Raw genomic sequence first — 18,270 nt, 5'->3', positions numbered from 1 at the left:
GGAAATAAGCTTGTCTGAGGAAAACCCTCCTGGAGAGCTTGAGGTCATGTGAGCCAATAGATTTCCTTTGTTGTTTGAGCCTGATGGAGCCACATTTTCTGTTGCTTGGTAATACGGGCTTCTTAAATACATGTTTTATAATCATGGTCAAGTTTTTAATCATCTCTCCCCCTAGATTGCGAGCTTCTTGATTCCTGAGAGAAAATTCGTTTACTAAATAAATGAACCAAAAGAAATGAGGAGAGAGAAGCCAGTTGCTTGCTTTTGCAAGGGCACTGCCATTTAATTAGCTCTTCATTTCTCTTCCTGATTGATGAACGTTCCAATTAAAGAGTTCTAGGTCACCTAACAAATCTTCCGATCCTGATATCCATGGCCAGGAGCAGCGCTCACCTTGGTGGTAAGGAGTCCAGGTCCCCCAGAACTTACTAAATCTTCAAAGCAAGGAATAACTCAAAGAATCCTACTGATGAACCTGAGTTTCTTGTCTTGCAGTGAACAAAAGAAACTGACTCATCCATCGGGGTCTTGGTAGTAAAGCACTTGGGGAATGGATGCTGGCAGAAGCCTTCTGTAGGAATGTTGCCCCTTGACTCCCAGCTCAGAGAGACCTTTTGTTCTTTGCAGCTTGGCTATCATGGATCTCTGATGTTTTCATATAAATTTATGTGTGCTTGCACACACGCACCCATCCAAGGCAACATATGCTAGTGAGAGTCTGAGAAGAAAAAAGGGAAGCTGTCACTGAAGCCTCAGGAGAAAAGAGCATGAGTGGGGACAGATGGGGTAGATTTCTTGCAATTTCCCCTGGTGCTGCTTGTCCCAGCCTTTGCCCTACCCACCCTCTACACACACACACAGACACACACACACACACACACATGAACAGTTCTGCTCCACAGGAAATGTCAGGCAGGAGGAAGTGCTCTGGCCTTGGCCTCTTGCTTTCACCACATCTAAGGTCAGGGGTGGTGAGTGCCGTGGAGGAAGACCCACACACACGACTTTGAGTTCGCAAATAGGAAGCACGACTTTCAGAGAGCAGAAGGAGGGAAGATTGGGAGGCGGACGTGTTGCTGCATGTTCTAGACCTGGCTCCCATTTTCGAGCCTTTTGGCAAGTCCTTATGCTTGTCCAGACTTCAGTTTCTTTCATGGCAAACAGGAAGGTCCTGGGTAAGGAGATAAAGCACCATGGCTGCTTCCACCTGGATACATCCCTTTGGCAATAAGGACAAAAACCATGTTTCCAGCCCTTCCAGGCTTTGTCCCACTAACACCAATAGCTATGAGGGACACTGTGTATTGAAGCCCTTCTGTCTTTCCCACAGACGTTCAGCAGCCTCCTGCTCTACACTTAGGGGTCTCATTCCAGAAGGCCCATGACTTCTGTCATGTGATCCTACCTAGTAACAGACAGAAGGAATGTTCACCTGGCACCCCCAAAACCATGGGGATCACAACTGAAAGACCACCTGAAGGGATGTATGAAGGACCACATACCCAGAAAGGGGCATCATCCATCAGTCATTCTATCAATGAATAAATCCATGCATTCATTCATTCACTTGTTCAACAAATACTTATGTTGAATTCATTCACTCATTCAACAGCTACTACAATGCCAGAGGTTTGGGGTATAAGAGTAAATGAAGTATGGACATTCCTTCTTTGTCATTTAGTTGAGTGAGAGGTAGAAAAAACAAAGCATCCCTAAAAACACTGTAATTAAATTAATTGCCTTTGAGAGAGAAGTCATGACATGGGCGCCCCTCCCATGCAGGCACAGCAGGGGCGCCTATATCCCTAGACTGTCCATAGGGAGGGATCTGTAAGAAGGAGCAGCAAGAGGTAGCAGGGGAGATGTGGCAGGGCTGGGTCTACAGAGAGTCCTAGGGAGGCCTCCAGGGGAGAGTGAGAATGGGCAGAGTGGGTGGCAAAGGGGGTGCGTGAGGACAAGGGTGTGGATGGGGGAAGCATGAATACAGTGGTGGCACCTCTTCAGGGTACCTCTGTAGATGCTTGAGCAAGAGAATGCATTGTAAAAATATTTGAGGAAAAAGAATCTATCTGTTTTCTCTATGCCATATGCATTGGAAGTGACAGAGACTGGAACTAGGGAGAGGAGAGAGCAAGGGGATGTTGGCCATAACAAAGACAAGAGCCAGAGTGCTGTCCATGAAAGCAGAGAATAAAGGACAGGTGGCCACTGGCTGTTGTTCGGGTTAGTCTATGCTGTCCTAGGAGAGCCTGGAAGAGAACTCTGCTTAGTAATAAACTTGCCCAGGAATAGCCACTTGTTGGGTAGGGCCCCGTATTCACTTAGACTTATTTATCATGGTGACTTTTTTTTTAAGAGACAGAGTCTTATTTTGTCACCCTTGGTAGAGTCCCGTGGCATCACAGTTCACAGCACCCTCTAGCTCTTGGGTTTAGCCGATTCTCTTGCCTCAGCCTCCCGAGTAGCTGGGACTACAGGCACCTGCCACAACGCCAAGTTATTTTGTTGTTGTTGCAATTTGGCCAGGGCTGGGTTTGAACACCACCCTTGGTATATGGGGCTGGCGCCCTACTCACTGGGCCACAGGCACCGCCCCATGGTGATTTTTTTTTTTTTTTGAGACAAAAATCTCACTCTGTCACCCTGGGTAGAGTGCTATGGCATCATAGTTCACAGCAACCTCAAACTCTTGGGTTCAAGTGATCCTCTTGCCTTAGCCTCCTGAGCCACTGTTACTACATGCCTGTGCCACAACACCCAGCTAGTTTTTCTTTTTGTTGTTGTTGTTGTTGTAGTTGCCATTGTTGCTTAACTGGCCTGGGCTGGGCTTGAACCTGCCTGCCTCGGTGCATGTGGCTGGTGCTGTAACCCCTGTGCTGCAGGTGCCAAGCTTAGTTTTTCTATTTTTAGTAGAGATGGGGTCTCACTCTCGCTCAGGCTGGTCTCGAACTCCTGAACTGAGGTGATCCACCCACCTTGGCCTCCCAGAGTGCTGGGATTATAGGCATGAGCCACTGCACCTAGTAATCATAGTGATTTTTGAACTGTCCAAAGATGCCTAGGGCTTCCAGAGGTGATTTAGAAACTGCATTCACTTGGAATGGTTCAATGTTAATCTATTTTGGACACACAAAGGCTTGAGAATGACTAGTCTACTTTTTCACAACATACACATTCTGTCTGAAGCCTAGTGTTCTTGACAATTATGAAATTTGCATGTGTGCATATATGTGTCCAGACTGCCACTTTCTCTCAAAAGCTCAGTAGCAGCCCCCCCCATCCAAGCCCCTCCTAAAGAGGGGCATCTCTCTTTCTCTGGATGTTCTACTCCTGCCCTCTTTTCCTGATTCCAGACCCAGTTTTTTTGTTTTGTTTTGTTTTTGAGACAGAATCTTACTTGTCATCCTGGGTAGAGTGCCGTGGGGTCCCAGCTCACAGAAACCTCCAACTCTTAGGCACAAATCATTCTCTTGCCTCAGCCTCTCAAGTAGCTGGGACTACAAGTGCCCACCACAACACCTGGGGACGGGGTCTATCTCTTGCTCAGGCTAGTCTTGAACCTGTGAGCTCAGGGCAATGCACTGCTTCGACCTCTCAGAGTGGTAGGATTACAGGTGTGAGCCTCATCGCCTGGCCTTCTCCAGACCTAGTTTGATAAGGACAAAGTATCCTTAGCATCTGTCCCCATTCTAATTCTTCTGCAGCTCATCTCTTCAAGATAGAAAGAATTAATAATCTATTATTGTTATCAAGCAATAATAATAAGGCACAGGAACAGACTGATGAGATTTTTGTTTAGTCACACTTTTCTTTTTTTTGAGACAAAGCCTCAAGCTGTCACCCTGGGCAGAGTGCTGTGGCATCACAGCTCACAGCAACCTCCAGTTCCTGGGCTTAAGCGATTCTCTTGCATTGTCCTCCCAAGTAGCTGGGACCACAGGTGCCAGCCACCAGGCCCAGCTATTTTGGGGTTGTAGTTGTAGTTGTTTGGCAGGCCTGGATTCGAATCCGCCAGCTCTGGGTGTATATGGCTGGCACCTTAGCCACTTGAGCTACAGGTGCCCGGCCCAGTCACACTCCTTGAAGGGAAACAGAAAATAGCATTTTGTCCTTGACTAGAATGATGCTTCTCAAAGGAAATAACTTAAATCTACACATTTTGGGAGGAAGGGGATAGGAGATAGAGGATGTCAGGCAGTGTGACCAGTTTGTAGAAATTGTTTCATAAATGTCTAGTTCATAGACTTTTTCTTGTTTATTCTAGAAACACAAACTCTGATCTGTAGGAGGCGGATTTTATTTGCGTCCTAAGCCATCTCTTGGCAATGCCAACAAAGTCACTACACCCACACAAATGACGTGGGTATCTACCAGCTGGTTTGCATGTTTCCTGTGTTACCCAAAAGCAGCACAGGGAGTGTGAGAATTGAAGGCTCTCAGACCTGGAAGGAGTCTTTAAAAAATGACCCAAGGGCAACTGCCCAGGAAAACCCCTGCCCAATGCTGCAGGTTGGGTGAGAAGTGTCTAGTCTCTCTGAGGCAGCCGAGTCTATCTTTGGACAACCCTGTTTTAGAAAGCTTTTCCTGATATTGAGCTGAAATTGATCACTCCATGGCTTCTCTCTATGGGGGATGGGCAGTTCCACACAGAATTATTCTAATCCTCTCTCTTGACAGGCCTTTGAATACTGGAAGACAGTGGCCAAATTCTCTGAGTCTTCTTTAGGATCCCTGTCTCCTAGTCTTTCAAACCTTTCCATGGGGTAAGGTTTTCAGAACCAAATTTACCCTGGTCTTTTTCCCATTAAGAAGCTCAGTGGGTAGGGTGCTGGCCACATATGCTGAGGCTGGTGGGTCCAAACCCAGCGTGGGCCTGCTAAACAATAATGGCAACAACAACAAAAACAGCTGGGCGTTGTGGCAGGCACCTGCAGTCCCAGTTACTTGGAAGGCGGAGGCAAGAGAATCGCTTAAGCCCAAGAGTTTGAGGTTGCTGTGAGCTGTGATGCCACAGCACTCTACCCAGGACAACAGCTTGAGACTCTGTCTCAAAAAAAAAAAAGAAGTTTTACTTTCCTGCTCTTAAAATAGGCTGCCTAGAACAGAAATACTTTCACGTGGCTTAACCAAAGCAGAAGGGTAGGAACTCTGCTAAATCTGATCTCAGAGCTCACTTACTAGCAACATGGCTTTGGCATTCCTTAACCTCTAGGAAACATGGTTTAATATGTAGCCTCATGTAAAGTGCCTGGCATAAAGGGGGTGTCTGATACCTGATATCCACCTCTCCACCATTATTCTATTAGCGCAGCTGCAGGTGGCACCAGACTTTTAGGTAATAGCACCATACTGTTGACTCAGAGGTTTTACCCGCAAGTAAATTCAGAATAATAAGGTGTTCTAATCCATTGCTCTCTTGTCTTTTAATCATAAATTATGTGTGTTTTGCCCAAACATCAGAATTTCTATTCATCTAATAAAACTGTATCCATTAGAGGCCAGGCATGGTAACTCATACCTATAATCCTAGTATTGTGGGAGGCCAAGGTGAGAGGATCTCCTGAGGCCAGGAGTTCAAGACCAGGTTGGGCAACAGAGCAAGACCTGCCTCCATCTCTAAAAAAAAAAAAACAAACATTGCTCAGGGGTGGTGGGCATAGGATAGTCCCAGCTACTTAGGAGGCTGAGGCAGGAGGATCACTTGAGCCCAGGTATTTGAGGTTGTAGTGAACTAAGATGACACTACTGTACTCTAGCCTGGGCAACAGAGTGAGACCTTATTTCAAAAATAAATTTTTTTTAATTGCATCTGTTAGATTCCGGCTGTTGTTTAACGTGAGAAAATTGAATTAGCAGCCCTTATGTATTTATCTAAGTATTAATAACTAACAAAAATATTTGCAAGTTCATGGTAAAGAATCAAGCCCTGCTACCACTAGAAAACTTTCCCTTGGCTGATCCCAACTGACTATGAAATACGTCTTTGAATAAGTTCATCCCACCCATAAATAATTCACTTAATTTCATTTATATCTTGTGAATAGCTTTTCCTCTTGAGCTCTTTTTTTTTTTTTGCAGTTTTTGGCCAGGGCTGGGTATGAACATGCCACCTCTGGCATATAGGACTGGCGCCCTACCCTTTTGAGCCACAGGCACCACCCAAGTTTTCCTCTTGAAAGAAAGAATATCATCAAAATTTTTTCAAATGATCTGGAGAAGTCTGGAAACACCATGACCCCTGGGTTTTCTTTCTCTACCAACCTAGCAAATGATCACGATAGAAAACATGTTCTTTGTGAACTCCTGCAGGGTCCTGCTGAGAACAGTTTTCCTGCCTGGCGTTTATAACTGACCTTAACCACCCACTTGGGAACCTCAGTGAGAAATAGACCTTTTTCATTTCCTAAAAGAGTTTCACTCAGTTACCTAAAGTAATACTAGCAGTTGAAGAAGATAATTCCCCACGTTTCGGTGGCTTACGCCACTAGAAGTTGTTTATTGCTCAAAAAGGGTATTCCCGCTCCACAGGAAATCTTCTTTCCAAGCTCCTTCCTTCTTGCTGTTCTGTGATCTTCCTAATAAACCCCATACAAGGAATAATGCAGGATTGAAGGCAAAAAGATTTCAGTGGAGAGAAGGAAGAGATTTCAGACTGAGGGGTGAATGAAAAGGAAATTCAAAAGCAAGGATGCAAAGTGGCATCCAGTATATGGCATATTCAAACCAGGGTGTGTGCAGGGAAGGCTTCTAGGCAGGAGCTAAAGCGATTTGGTTGGGGGAAGTGACTTCTGATTTATGTTAATGACACAAGGAGGTAGCCAGGAAAAGCAGGCCTTGAACATAGTCTCCTTCTCCAGGGTCCCACATTGTCAAAACTGAACCAGTGGCCAGAGGGGAGGAAGTTCGCTGATGCCATCCATACAGGTTGGCCTTGGGGACACAAAGCAGGTGGAGGAAGGTCAGGAGGGAGGCTGCTGAGGCAAACAAAAGATGGCAGTGTAAGAATCACTAAACATTTTTTAGGTGAAAATGGTATACTCTGATCTGTGTCTTATGGAGCTTAATTTGGTATAGTGGACACAAGGGAGGGGGAGTTACTGGAGGCAGGAAGACATCTAGGGAGGGAGGGCCAGGACAGAGGGGGTCACGGGAGGACTGGAGACCAGGGCCAAATATGGAAATCAGCCAGAGGTTTAGGAGAGTTGAAGGGGACTTTGAGACCAGGGTTTTTAAAAGGAACATGATGAGTTCATTTGGGGACATGTTGAGTATAAATTGCCTTAGGACATCCATATGGAGATGTTCTGAGTCAGCTAAGCCCTAGGGGATCTGATTTTGTCATCTGGCTCTGCAGCCTTCTAGGAAGCTGTCAGAAATGAGTGCATAGTTAAGCTGGGTTCAAAGCACAATCTTAAATGCCCATCTTACTCATCCTTCTCATTAAAAATAAGTCCCTGGGGGAACAAAAAACAGTTTATATGAATTCCATATTTTAAAAATTATTTATTTCATGCTATGATGCATGAGTACAAGACAATATTAGCTACATGAAATTTAAGTTGAACTTAAAAGTACATGTTGGATTGTTTCTCAGAAGGATGGAGCTGAATTAGAGTTTGTGAACTTTAGCCTTTGTTTCAACTGCATGTTTTTAAGACATAAATACTTTCTCTGAATTCATCATTTAAAAACATCAAAGTCAATACAATAGCTTACCAAGCTTAGATTCTTGCTTACCAAGTATTGTATTTGTCCAAAGTCAAGGTTCCTTTCCTATAACAAAGACAACATTCAAACTTCTTCTTCACTGAATATTAAAACAACTTCTAGGAAACATAAAACTTAATTGTAAATTGAACCCAAGTGAATCTGAAATTTAATGTGTGGCATTAATCTATGTGTAGTCCCATAATTCCATTCATTTAAAAATATCTATAATAATTTATCTTTCTAAGGAGATTTGGTTATTTCCAGCTGAAACTTCTTAAATAATATCATGAAAGCATTTTTTTATGCTTTCATATTTACACGTTGAAATATAAGTAGTTACTTTTATATTAAGGCAGCCATTTATCAATATCAAAATGTCACTTATAATATTAATGGCAAAAGATCAGGAAAGCACTTTAAAAATAAAACAATTTAAAATTGTGGACAAACTTCAGCATAGATTAGGCATGCATGCAATATTTAACCATGCATATAATAATAGCTCACAAGGCTAGTGGGTGTCATAAACATCTACTCTGATAATTTGCAGTAAGTGAGTCAGATTTCAAGAATGGTTGACTTTTTAGGGTCCTTAATAAATGGCAAAATATCTAATTCTTCTGCAAAGAAGTTTCTCTGAAAATAAAGAAGTGTGAGATATTTTTTGGTTTTAGTTATTCCTGCCTTGATTATCAGTTGTTCTAAATAAAATAGAGTGGATTATAGTACAGTAATAAACTAACCTCTCAATAGCTTAAAACAAAGTTCATTTCTCCGTCAGGGTATATGTCCACTATGCTCCAGCAGGAGACTCTGCTCCACACGCGCACTCAGGGACCTAGTCTCATGGAAGCTAACTGGAACATTGCTGATCACAGCGACATGGGGAAAGGAACATGAAAAACAATCACTGACTCCTAATGACTTCTACTTAGATACATAAGATACTGGTCAAGGCAAAGGATTTGTCTATGTCTAACATCAGGAGGACAGGGAAGAGTAATCCTATTAATGCCTAGAAGGAGGAGAATTAGAAATACAGTCAATGTTTCAGTCAAGGATGAACTACGTACACCACAGTGGTCCCTCAAGATTATGCTGGAGCTGAAAAATTCCTATCACCTAGTGGTCATAGCCATTGCAACGTCATAACTCAATGCACGACTTGGGTTTTTGGGGGAAGCTGGTGTGAACAAACTTACTGCACCACTACGGAACACTTGATAATGATAATAAACACCTATATTAATGGTTTATGTATTTAGCATACTCTACTATGCTTCTGGTCATTATTTTAGAGTGTTCTTCTACTTGTAAAAACAGGTTAACTGTAAAACAGCCCTCAGGTAGGTCCTTCAGGAGGTACTGTTATCACGACTCTTATGTGTTACTGCCCAGAAGACTTTCCAGTGGGACAAGATGTGGAGTGGAAGACAGTGATAGTGATGATCCTGACCCTGTGTAGGCTTAGAGTAATTAGTGCATTTGTATGTTAGTTTTGTTTTGTTTTGTTTTTTTAGACCGAGTCTCACTTTGTCACCCTTGGTAGAGTGCCATGGCGTCATAGCTCACAGCAACCTCAAACTCCTGGGCTCAAGCAATCCTCTTGCTTCAGCCTCCTAGGAGCTGGGACTACAGGTGCCCACCACAACACCCAGCTATTTTTAGTAACAGGGTCTCACTCTTGCTCAGGCTGGCCTTGAACTCCTGAGCTCAGGCAATCTACCGGCCTCTTAGAATGCTAGGATTATAGGTGTGAGCCACCGCACCTAGCCTTGTTTTAACAGGAAAACTTTCAAAGTTAAAAAAAATTTCTTTAAATAGAAAAATCCTTGTAGAACAAGGACACGAAGAAAGAATATTTTGGGATATCCGTCCAATGTTTGTGTTTTTCACCTAAGTGTTATTGCAAAAGATTCAAAAACGTTTAAAAAATTTTAAGTCTATGAAGTAAAAAAGTTACAATAAACTTAGGTTAGTTTATTACTGAACAAAGAATTCTTTTTATAAATTTAGTGTTGCTTAAGTGTTTACAGTGTTTATAAAGTCCGAGATAGTGTACAGTAATGTCCGAGGACCCCACATCCACTCACCACTCACTCACTGCCTCACCCAGAGCCACTTCTCCTGCAAGCTCTATTCATGGTATGTGCCTTATACAGATGCACCACTTTTTATCTGTTATGCCATATTTTTACTGTACCTTTTCTATTTTTAGTAGATTTAAAAATACACAAATATTTAGATACACAAATTGTGTTACGATTACCTACAGTATTTAATACAGTACCAAGCCGTGCAGGGGTATCGCCTGGGAGCAATAGCCTAGGTGTATAGCTGGCTACACCCTCTAGGTTTTTGTAAGTGCACTCTCTGACATTTGCACAGCAATGCAATCACCTAATGAGGCATCCCTCAGAAGACAGCCCTATGGCTAAGCCATGCATGCTTATATTGGTGAAAGGCACCAGTGCCTACAACCTTTGTTCAAAATTTGTTTTTAGTTTCAAAAGTTGATTTGAAAAGTTAGTTACTAGATCACACAATTTGAAGAACTGCATTTGGCCACAGGGGCCACCCCCTTCCTTCCTCTCTTTCTTTTCTTTTTCTCTTTTCTTGAGACAGAGCCTCAAGCCATTGCCCTGGGTAGAGTACTATGACATCACAGCTCACAGCAACCTCCAACTCCTGGGCTTAAACGATTCTCTTGCCTCAGCCTCCCAAGTAGTTGAGACTACAGGCACCTACCACAACACCTGGCCATTTTTTGGTTGTAGTTGTAGTTGTCATTGTTGTTTGGCAGGCCTGGGCTGGATTCCAACTGGACAGTTCTGGTGTATGTGACTGGTGCCTTAGCCCCTCCAGCCAATTTCTCTGCTTTCTTTTCTTTCTTTCTTTCTTTCCCTCCCTCCCTCCTTCTTTCTTTCTTTCTCTCTCTCTCCTTCCTTCCTTCCTTCCTTCCTTCCTTCCTTCCTTCCTTCCTTCCTTCCTTCTTTCTTTCTTTCTTTCTCTCTCTCTCTTTCTTTCTTTCTCAACTCCACTTTTCTTGGAGTTTAAAAAGGAAAAACTCTTTCTCTCATTTTCTTTCAGTTGAGGGGAATCGTTTGGGAGAACATTAATCTAAACCATTCTAATTTTCTTATTTTCCAATTCATTACTTTTATTTTGGCTCAACTTTCTTTTATTTCTCTGTATTTACATTTCTCCTCCCTCAAGTGGCTCACATGTTGATTCTTTGGATTTTTGAAGAATGTAATAATTTGGCATTAAACACGTTGTCTCAAATTTTATCCAACTACACACTGATTTCCCTGTCACTCTTACTTTTCATTTGCTAAAATGTTTTCTGAAGCCAAGTAGGATGCAACTAAAGTTGTTTCTTTTTGTTTTTTGAAAAGCATACTCTGCAATACGGGATAGCTTTTCACACATTTTGAACAATCAAGAAGCTCGTTTAAACCATTCTACAGTTGGAATGAATCTAAACCCTGGTTTTCTTTGAGGACAGACAGGATGAAAGTTCAACTTGGCAAGGAGACCGAGTTGGCTTTAGGACAGCATCCAAGCCAAATCATTACGGAGGGTCTCATCCATCAACAGGGTGTGGAATTGCTCTGATTGCCAGCTGTGTATGGATTTACTGGAAAAGAAAAGAGGAAAAAGAATGAACTAGCTAAGCCCTATCCTCAGAGAGCTCCTCACCCCCCATTCCTAAAGACAAATTATTTCAAAAATTGGCATTCCTTTCACTCAGAGTGAGTGCAAATAAAGGCCCGCAGGCCAACCACCTAGAGTTTGAGTTTTGTAAAACAAATTAAAACCTTTTTAAGTTTTACAAACTATTTTTTAGTGGAGTTTTAGGTTTATAACAAAATTTGGTAGATGGTATGGAAAGGTCCTAAACACCCATCTCCACCTATGTACAACCTTCCCGCCAGCGGCATAATGCAACACCCTGGTACATCATCACACCGACAAGCCGTAGTGACACAGCACTATCACCCAACGTCCACAGTTTACATTAGGGTTCACTCTGAGTGTTTTAGTTCCTATGGGTTTGGACAAACGTTTGATGACATCTGTCCACCACTGTAGTGTCATACAGAATGGTTTCACTGCCCTAAAAATTCTCTGTGTTCTGTCTATTCGTTTCTCCTTCCTGCAGGGACACCTTACAACCACTGACCGTTTTATTATCTCCATAGTTGGAACATACAGGATTGCCACCTTTCAGACTGACTTCTTTCATTTAGCAATAAGCATTTAGATTTCATAGCTGGCTTTTTATGGATTGATAACTCATTTCTTTTTAGTACTAATATTTCGTTGTCTGAATATATCATAGTTTATTCATCCATTTCCCCACTGAAGGACATCTTGGTTGTTTCCAAGTTTTGGCAACGTTTAGGAGCCGCTACAGGTACCTGTGTGCAGGTTTTTGTGTGGACATCATTTTCAACTTTGGGGGGTAAATACCAAGGACCACTATTAGTCAATCAAATAGTAAGAGTATGTTTACATTTATAAGAGTCTGCCAAACTGTCTTCTAAAGTGGCAATACCATTTTGCATTCCCATGAGCAATGAATGAAAGGGTTTTTTTGCTGCATGTTCTTGTCAGTATTTGGTGTTTGGGATTTTGGCCTATAGATGTGTGTTAATATCTCATTGTCGTATTAATTCTCAATCCCCTAATGACATGTGATGTTGAACATCACTGGATATGCTCATCGTCATGTGTATATCTTCTTCAATGAGGCGTCTGTTCAGGTCCTCCTCATGCTTTTTTAATTTAACTTGTTTGTTTTCTTATTGTTGAGTTTTGAAATTTGTTGTATATTTTGGATAATAATCCTTTATCAGATGTGTCTTTTGAAAATAATTTATTACAGTTTGTGGCTTGACTTCTCATCCTCTTGATATTATCTTTTTCTGTTCAGAAGTTTTTAATTTTAATAAAGTTCAGCTTGGCAATTGTTGTTTTAATGAATTTCTTTAATGGTGCCTTTGGTGCTGTATCTAAGAAGGCACTGGCACTCCCGGGGTCATCTAGGCTTTCTCCTATGTTGTCTTCTGGGAGTTTTATATGTAGTATTGCATTTTATATTTAGGTCTACTATCTATTCTGGGTTAACCTTTTGTGAAGGGTATAAGATTAGTACTTAAATTCTCTCTCTCTCTTTTTTTTTTTCAGCATGCGGGTCTCTGGTTGTTTCAGCCTTTTTTTTTTTTTGAGAATGAATCTCACTTTTTCTCCTGGGTAGAGTGCCATGGCATCATTTTAGCTCACAGCAACCTCAAACTTCTAGGTTCAAGCCATCCTCTTGCCTCAGTTCTGAATAGCTGGGACTACAGGCATGTGCCATCATGCCCAGCTAGTTTTTTCTATTTTTAGTAGAGATGGGGGTCTTACTCTTGCTCAGGCTAGTCTTGAACTCCTGAGCTTGGGCGATCTACCCACTTGGCATCCCAGAGTGCTGGGATTACAGATGTGAGCCGGCACACCCAGCTAGCACCATTTGTTGAAAAGACTATCTTTTCTCCATTGCATTTCTTTCATTCTTTTGTCAAAGATTGGTTGACTATATTCATGTGGGTCTATTATTGAGTCCTCTATTCTGTCCTATTGATCTATTTGTCTATTCTCTTGCCAGTACCACACTATTTTGATTACCATAGCTTTATAATAAGTTTTAATGTCAGGTACGGTCAGTCCTCCAACTTTTTTCTTCTCCTTCAATGCTGAGTTGGCTATTCTTGGTATTTTTTCTCTATATATAAACTTTAGAATCAGTTTGTTAATATCTACAAAATAACTTACAGAAATTTTGATTGGAATTACACAGAGTCTACCAATCAAGTAGGTCTACTGGCATCAAATTCCCTCAACTTTTTTCCTGAGAAAGTTCTTATTTCTCCTTCACTTTTGAAGGATAATTTTATAGGACACAGAATTCTAGGCTGATGTTTTATTCTCAATGCCTTAAGTATTTCAGTCTACTCTCTTCTGGCTTTTGTGGTTTCTGGGAAGTTATTTGTAATTCTTGACTTTGCTCCTCTGTGGATAAGGTGACTTTCTCCTCTTGCTTCTTTCAAGACTTTTTTCTTTATCTGTCATTTTCTGAAGTTTGGATACAATCGTTTTTTGTTATTTTTCCTGCAATGTGTTCTCTGAGATTAATCTGTCATGTGGTGTTTGATTGACTTGGGGGAATTCCTCAGTCATTATTGCATCAAATAGTTTTTCTGTCCCTTTTACTCTATTCCTATTACACACATGTTACTCCTTTTGTTGTTGTCTCATGGTTCTTGGATATTTTGTTAGATTCTTTTCCCCAAATCTTTTTTTTTTCTTCTCTTTGCTCTTAAGTTTTGGAAGTTTTTATAGTCATATCATCAGGCTCAGAGATTCTTTCATCAGCTATGTTCAATCTATTAATGAGTTCATCACAGGCATTCTTTATTCTGTTATAAATTATGTCTCTAAGTTTTCTTTTAAATCCTTTCTTAGCATTTCCATCCCTCTGCTTACATTGTTCACATGTTCACGTGTGTTGTCTTTAGCATACTGGGCAGTGCCTGTGGCTCAAAGGAGTAGGGCCTTGGCCCTGGTGGTGGGTTCAAACCCAGTCCTGGCCAACAACTGAAAAAAAAATCCCTTAACATATTAATAATAATTTTTTAAAATCTCTTCTCTGATAATGCCAACATTCTTGCCATATTTGACTATAGTCCTATTGCTTGTTTAGTCTTTTCACACTGTGCCTTTTGCCTTTTAGTATATGTTTTAATTTTTTGTTGAAAGGTAAATGCAACATACTGGGTAAAAGGAATTGCAGTAAATAGATTTCTAGCTATGTAGTGGCCAGGTGTGAGTGGAGGAGAAGCATTCTGTAGTTCTATGATTAGCGTGATTAGGTCTCAGTCCTTTGGTGAACCTATGCCTATGGACTGTGAACTTTACCAGTGTTTTTCAGATTCTTTTTTTTTCTTTTTTCCACTTCTTAGATGGGGCTCCTTACACAGCTCCTTACACCATGAGCTGGAGTTGAGTAATTCCACTCACCCATGTAAAAGGCCAGAATGAAATGGAGTTGGGTATTTTTCTTCCTCCACATGGAAGGCAAGATTGGGCTGAAGTTGTATATTTCCCTTCCCCATGTGGAAGGCTAGAGCTGACTAGAGTTGGGTATTTCTCTTTCCTGAGGTAGATTAGTCTTTGCCAAAATTCCAACAAGAGGTTCTTCTGAGGGTAGGCCTTGTTAAGAAGAACAGAATGCTTGTGTGTATTTAAAAATGGTTTCCTTTGCCTTTCCATGGCCAGAAGCCCAAAGGGATTTTTCTGTAATCTTTACTGTGAGAACTGGTGGAACTCCTGGAGGTAAAACTCACAGAAATGTGGGGGCCTCTCTATGACTGGGTCCTCCTACAACTTTTAACTTTCAGACTTGCTAATTCATCAATTTTGTTCAAGTTTCTCTACCTAGCTGTGATTTCCAAGGAGGTTTCCACCACAATTATTTGTGTTTCCCTGTACCTGGCTGTCTCTTTAATTTGGGGGGGGGGGCAGGGGTTTGCTCTCTGACCTCACTTCTTTGACAGATCTAAGAAGAGTTCTTGATTTTTCAGTTTGTTCATCTTTTCACTTGATAGGATGGGGTTCAGCTTGTTACATGCTGAACTAAAAAACTGAAGCTCCTCCCATTGGCTTTTAAACTTTAAGATAGAGTATTGAATAAATACTCTGTGCTATGAGTTGAGTCAGAATTCAACCATAGTGGTGTTAAAGAGAAACACACACACGTAAATTGGTTTTTGATGTCTAAATCAAACTCTCTCCAGGCTGCAGTGGGTGTTTTCTTTCTTTCACTTTGTGATAATTTCTGTTACTGGCCTTTGCATGGGATGGATTTAATTGCTGATAAGACTCTTCCTTCCCTCAAAATTCCCATCTCTCAGAGCCTGGAATCACTCAACTTGGGCTGCATTTCAGCTCTTTTTTTTTTTTTTTCTAGGAATTTTTGATCAGTTCTGGAACAGTGACTGCCATCTGAACCCCAGGACTCAGGGCAGGACAAGCTCACCATTCCATCTGTCATCTGATCCCTTAAGGTGCCCTGAAGAGAAGGTCTGGGGCCATCACCCAGAACTGGCAGTGCTGGTGACAGGAAGGTGGGTTAATTCACTAAGGGTGTGAGGATGGACTTCTCGTTCCCAAACCTTTCTCTAAATTTTTCTGAATTCCATCAGTAGTTAACTGCCCTCTCCCTATCAGCTGTTATTGTGGATGGTGGTGATTTTCAAGAATGCCTTTTATAGAAGATAAAGCCTTTCATTCTACTTTTACTTTGTCATCCTCAGTAGAGTGCTATGTCATCGTAGCTCACAGCAATCTCAAACTCTTGGGCTTAAGCGAACCTCTTGCCTCATGCTCCCAAGTAGCTGGGACTCCAGGCACCTGCCAACCACACCTGGCTATTTTTAAATACAGGGTCTCGCTCTGGCTCAGACTGGTTTTGAACTCCTGAGTTCAAGCAATCCACACGCCTTGGCCTCCCAGAGTGCTAGGATTACAGGCATGAACCACTGCATCCAGCCCACATTTCATACTTCATTAAAAAATTATTTTTCAAGGCAGCACTTTATAGAGCATACATTCTCTAATTCTATGCCTTGACTACCCTCTGATTTCCCTTCATCCCTGCCCCAGTGCGTCTGCCCCAGCGCTTGTGCACATGCGCACAAACACACACGCTCCCTGGTAAGGGTCAGTCAGCCACTACCCAGGTGGGGCCTAGGCACCTGCAGGTTCAAACACGGCCGGGAAGCCAGAGCTCTGTAGAGCTCCACCCTAATGTGAATCTAGCTTCTCTAGTCAATATTTCCAGGAACTTGGCTGGTTACTTACCCTCTTATTCTTCAGTTTCCTCATCTGTAAACTGGGGATGATGATAATAGCACCTCCATGTACAGAGTATGACAAAAGGACACCACTTTCCTTTATTCCTCTCTATTAATGGCCACAGTTATCGAGGCCAGACTTATCCTGAATGTAGGTTTTGGAAGGCAGGATAGGACATTGGTGGTAGAGGTGGGAGTGCTGGGGGAGCAACATGACACAAAAGTTAGACGGAGCATCAGCAAAGGAGCGCAGGGTTGCAGAACGGCAAAAGCTGAGGTTCAGTTCAAAACACAGTTTCCAGTTTCTTATTCTGGAAAACTTCTGAACACCAGGAATGTGGCTGAAGGAGAAAGTGAGGACCACTGCTTCATCTCCCCCCACTCTTGCCTTGGGGAATCCAGGGTCCCCTGTGGATCCTGTTCTAGCTCCCCACTCCTGGCACAGCCTCCCTGGCAAGGCACTGTAGACTTTCCTACTTGAATGGAAGATGCCAGCTCAGATTCATAGTTCTGTGTGTTTTTTGCCAAATTCCAGCTGAGTCAGCCAGGTCAGCACACGGCATTCTAGTCCAGGGTGTAAATGATGGTATTTTAACTGCAGCTGGAGGCTTATAGATTTAGGAAAAAATGCCAGAGGACGAGACTATGATAGCGGTCAAGGGCGTGTCACATAAATAGCACTTCTACTTGACGTTCATTCAGGGCTTCCCAAACAACCAGTGTGAAACTCAGGGATATACATTGTTTTACAGAGAAGTTCTGCCATCTTCTCAAGGCTACGCAACAAGGAAGAAAATAGTGGCGCTTCCTGACATACAATTTTGTGGGTTTTGTTTGTTTTTAATGAACTGTTGATTCCCTCTTGCTTTTTAAACTGCTTTACTTAGTTTTCCAGCTCTGATCAGATTATAACTGTATAAGAAAAAAATAAATAAGAATATACTTATGACCTCGAGGTACAGATATCAACGAGTTATGAAAACAACAACCGCAAAGGAAAAGATTCTTAGTCGTTTTTGTTTTTTTTTTTTTTTTGGGTTTTTTTTGTTGCAGTTTGGCTGGGGCTGCATTTGAACCTGCCACCCTCAGTATATGGGGCTGGCACCCTACTCACTGAGCCATAGGCGCCGCCCTCTTAGTAGTTTTTTATGTTGCTGTTTGTTGTAAGTTTTAAAATTTTGTTTTATTTTTTAATTTTTAATTTCAGATTAATATGAGGGTACAAATGATGAGGTTACAATGTTTGTGTTTGTTTTTTAAGGTCCCTGTTGTAGTTGTGTCTTGCCCCCAGGAGGTGTGAGATACACCCTTACGTTGTACCCAGTATGTTTTAAAATTGTAATGTAGTCAAAGTGAAGAACCAGCCACGGACTGGGAAAAGATAATTGACCCTCATATAATTAAAGGAAAAGTATCCAGCACATAAAAAGAATCTCTACAAACCAAGAGGATAAAAAGTAAAAGTATTCAATAGAAAAGTGAGCTAGGAACATAAACCAGTAACATACACAAGAGGAGACTAGAATGTGAAATAGATAAGAGCAATGTTCCATCTTGTTCCTTGCAATAAGGAAAATGGAAATGTCCACAAGATCCCGTTTGTTCACAATATTTCCAATACTTTGGGGGTGTTAGACTTTTCCATTTTGTCAGTCTGGTA

Source organism: Otolemur garnettii, unplaced genomic scaffold (genome assembly GCF_000181295.1).
Source record: "Otolemur garnettii isolate 467f Iridium unplaced genomic scaffold, OtoGar3 scaffold00005, whole genome shotgun sequence".
In the NCBI taxonomy this organism is placed as follows: Eukaryota; Metazoa; Chordata; class Mammalia; order Primates; family Galagidae; genus Otolemur; species Otolemur garnettii.
The sequence above is the reverse complement of the archived record's forward strand: the minus strand, read 5'-3'. Positions refer to the sequence as shown.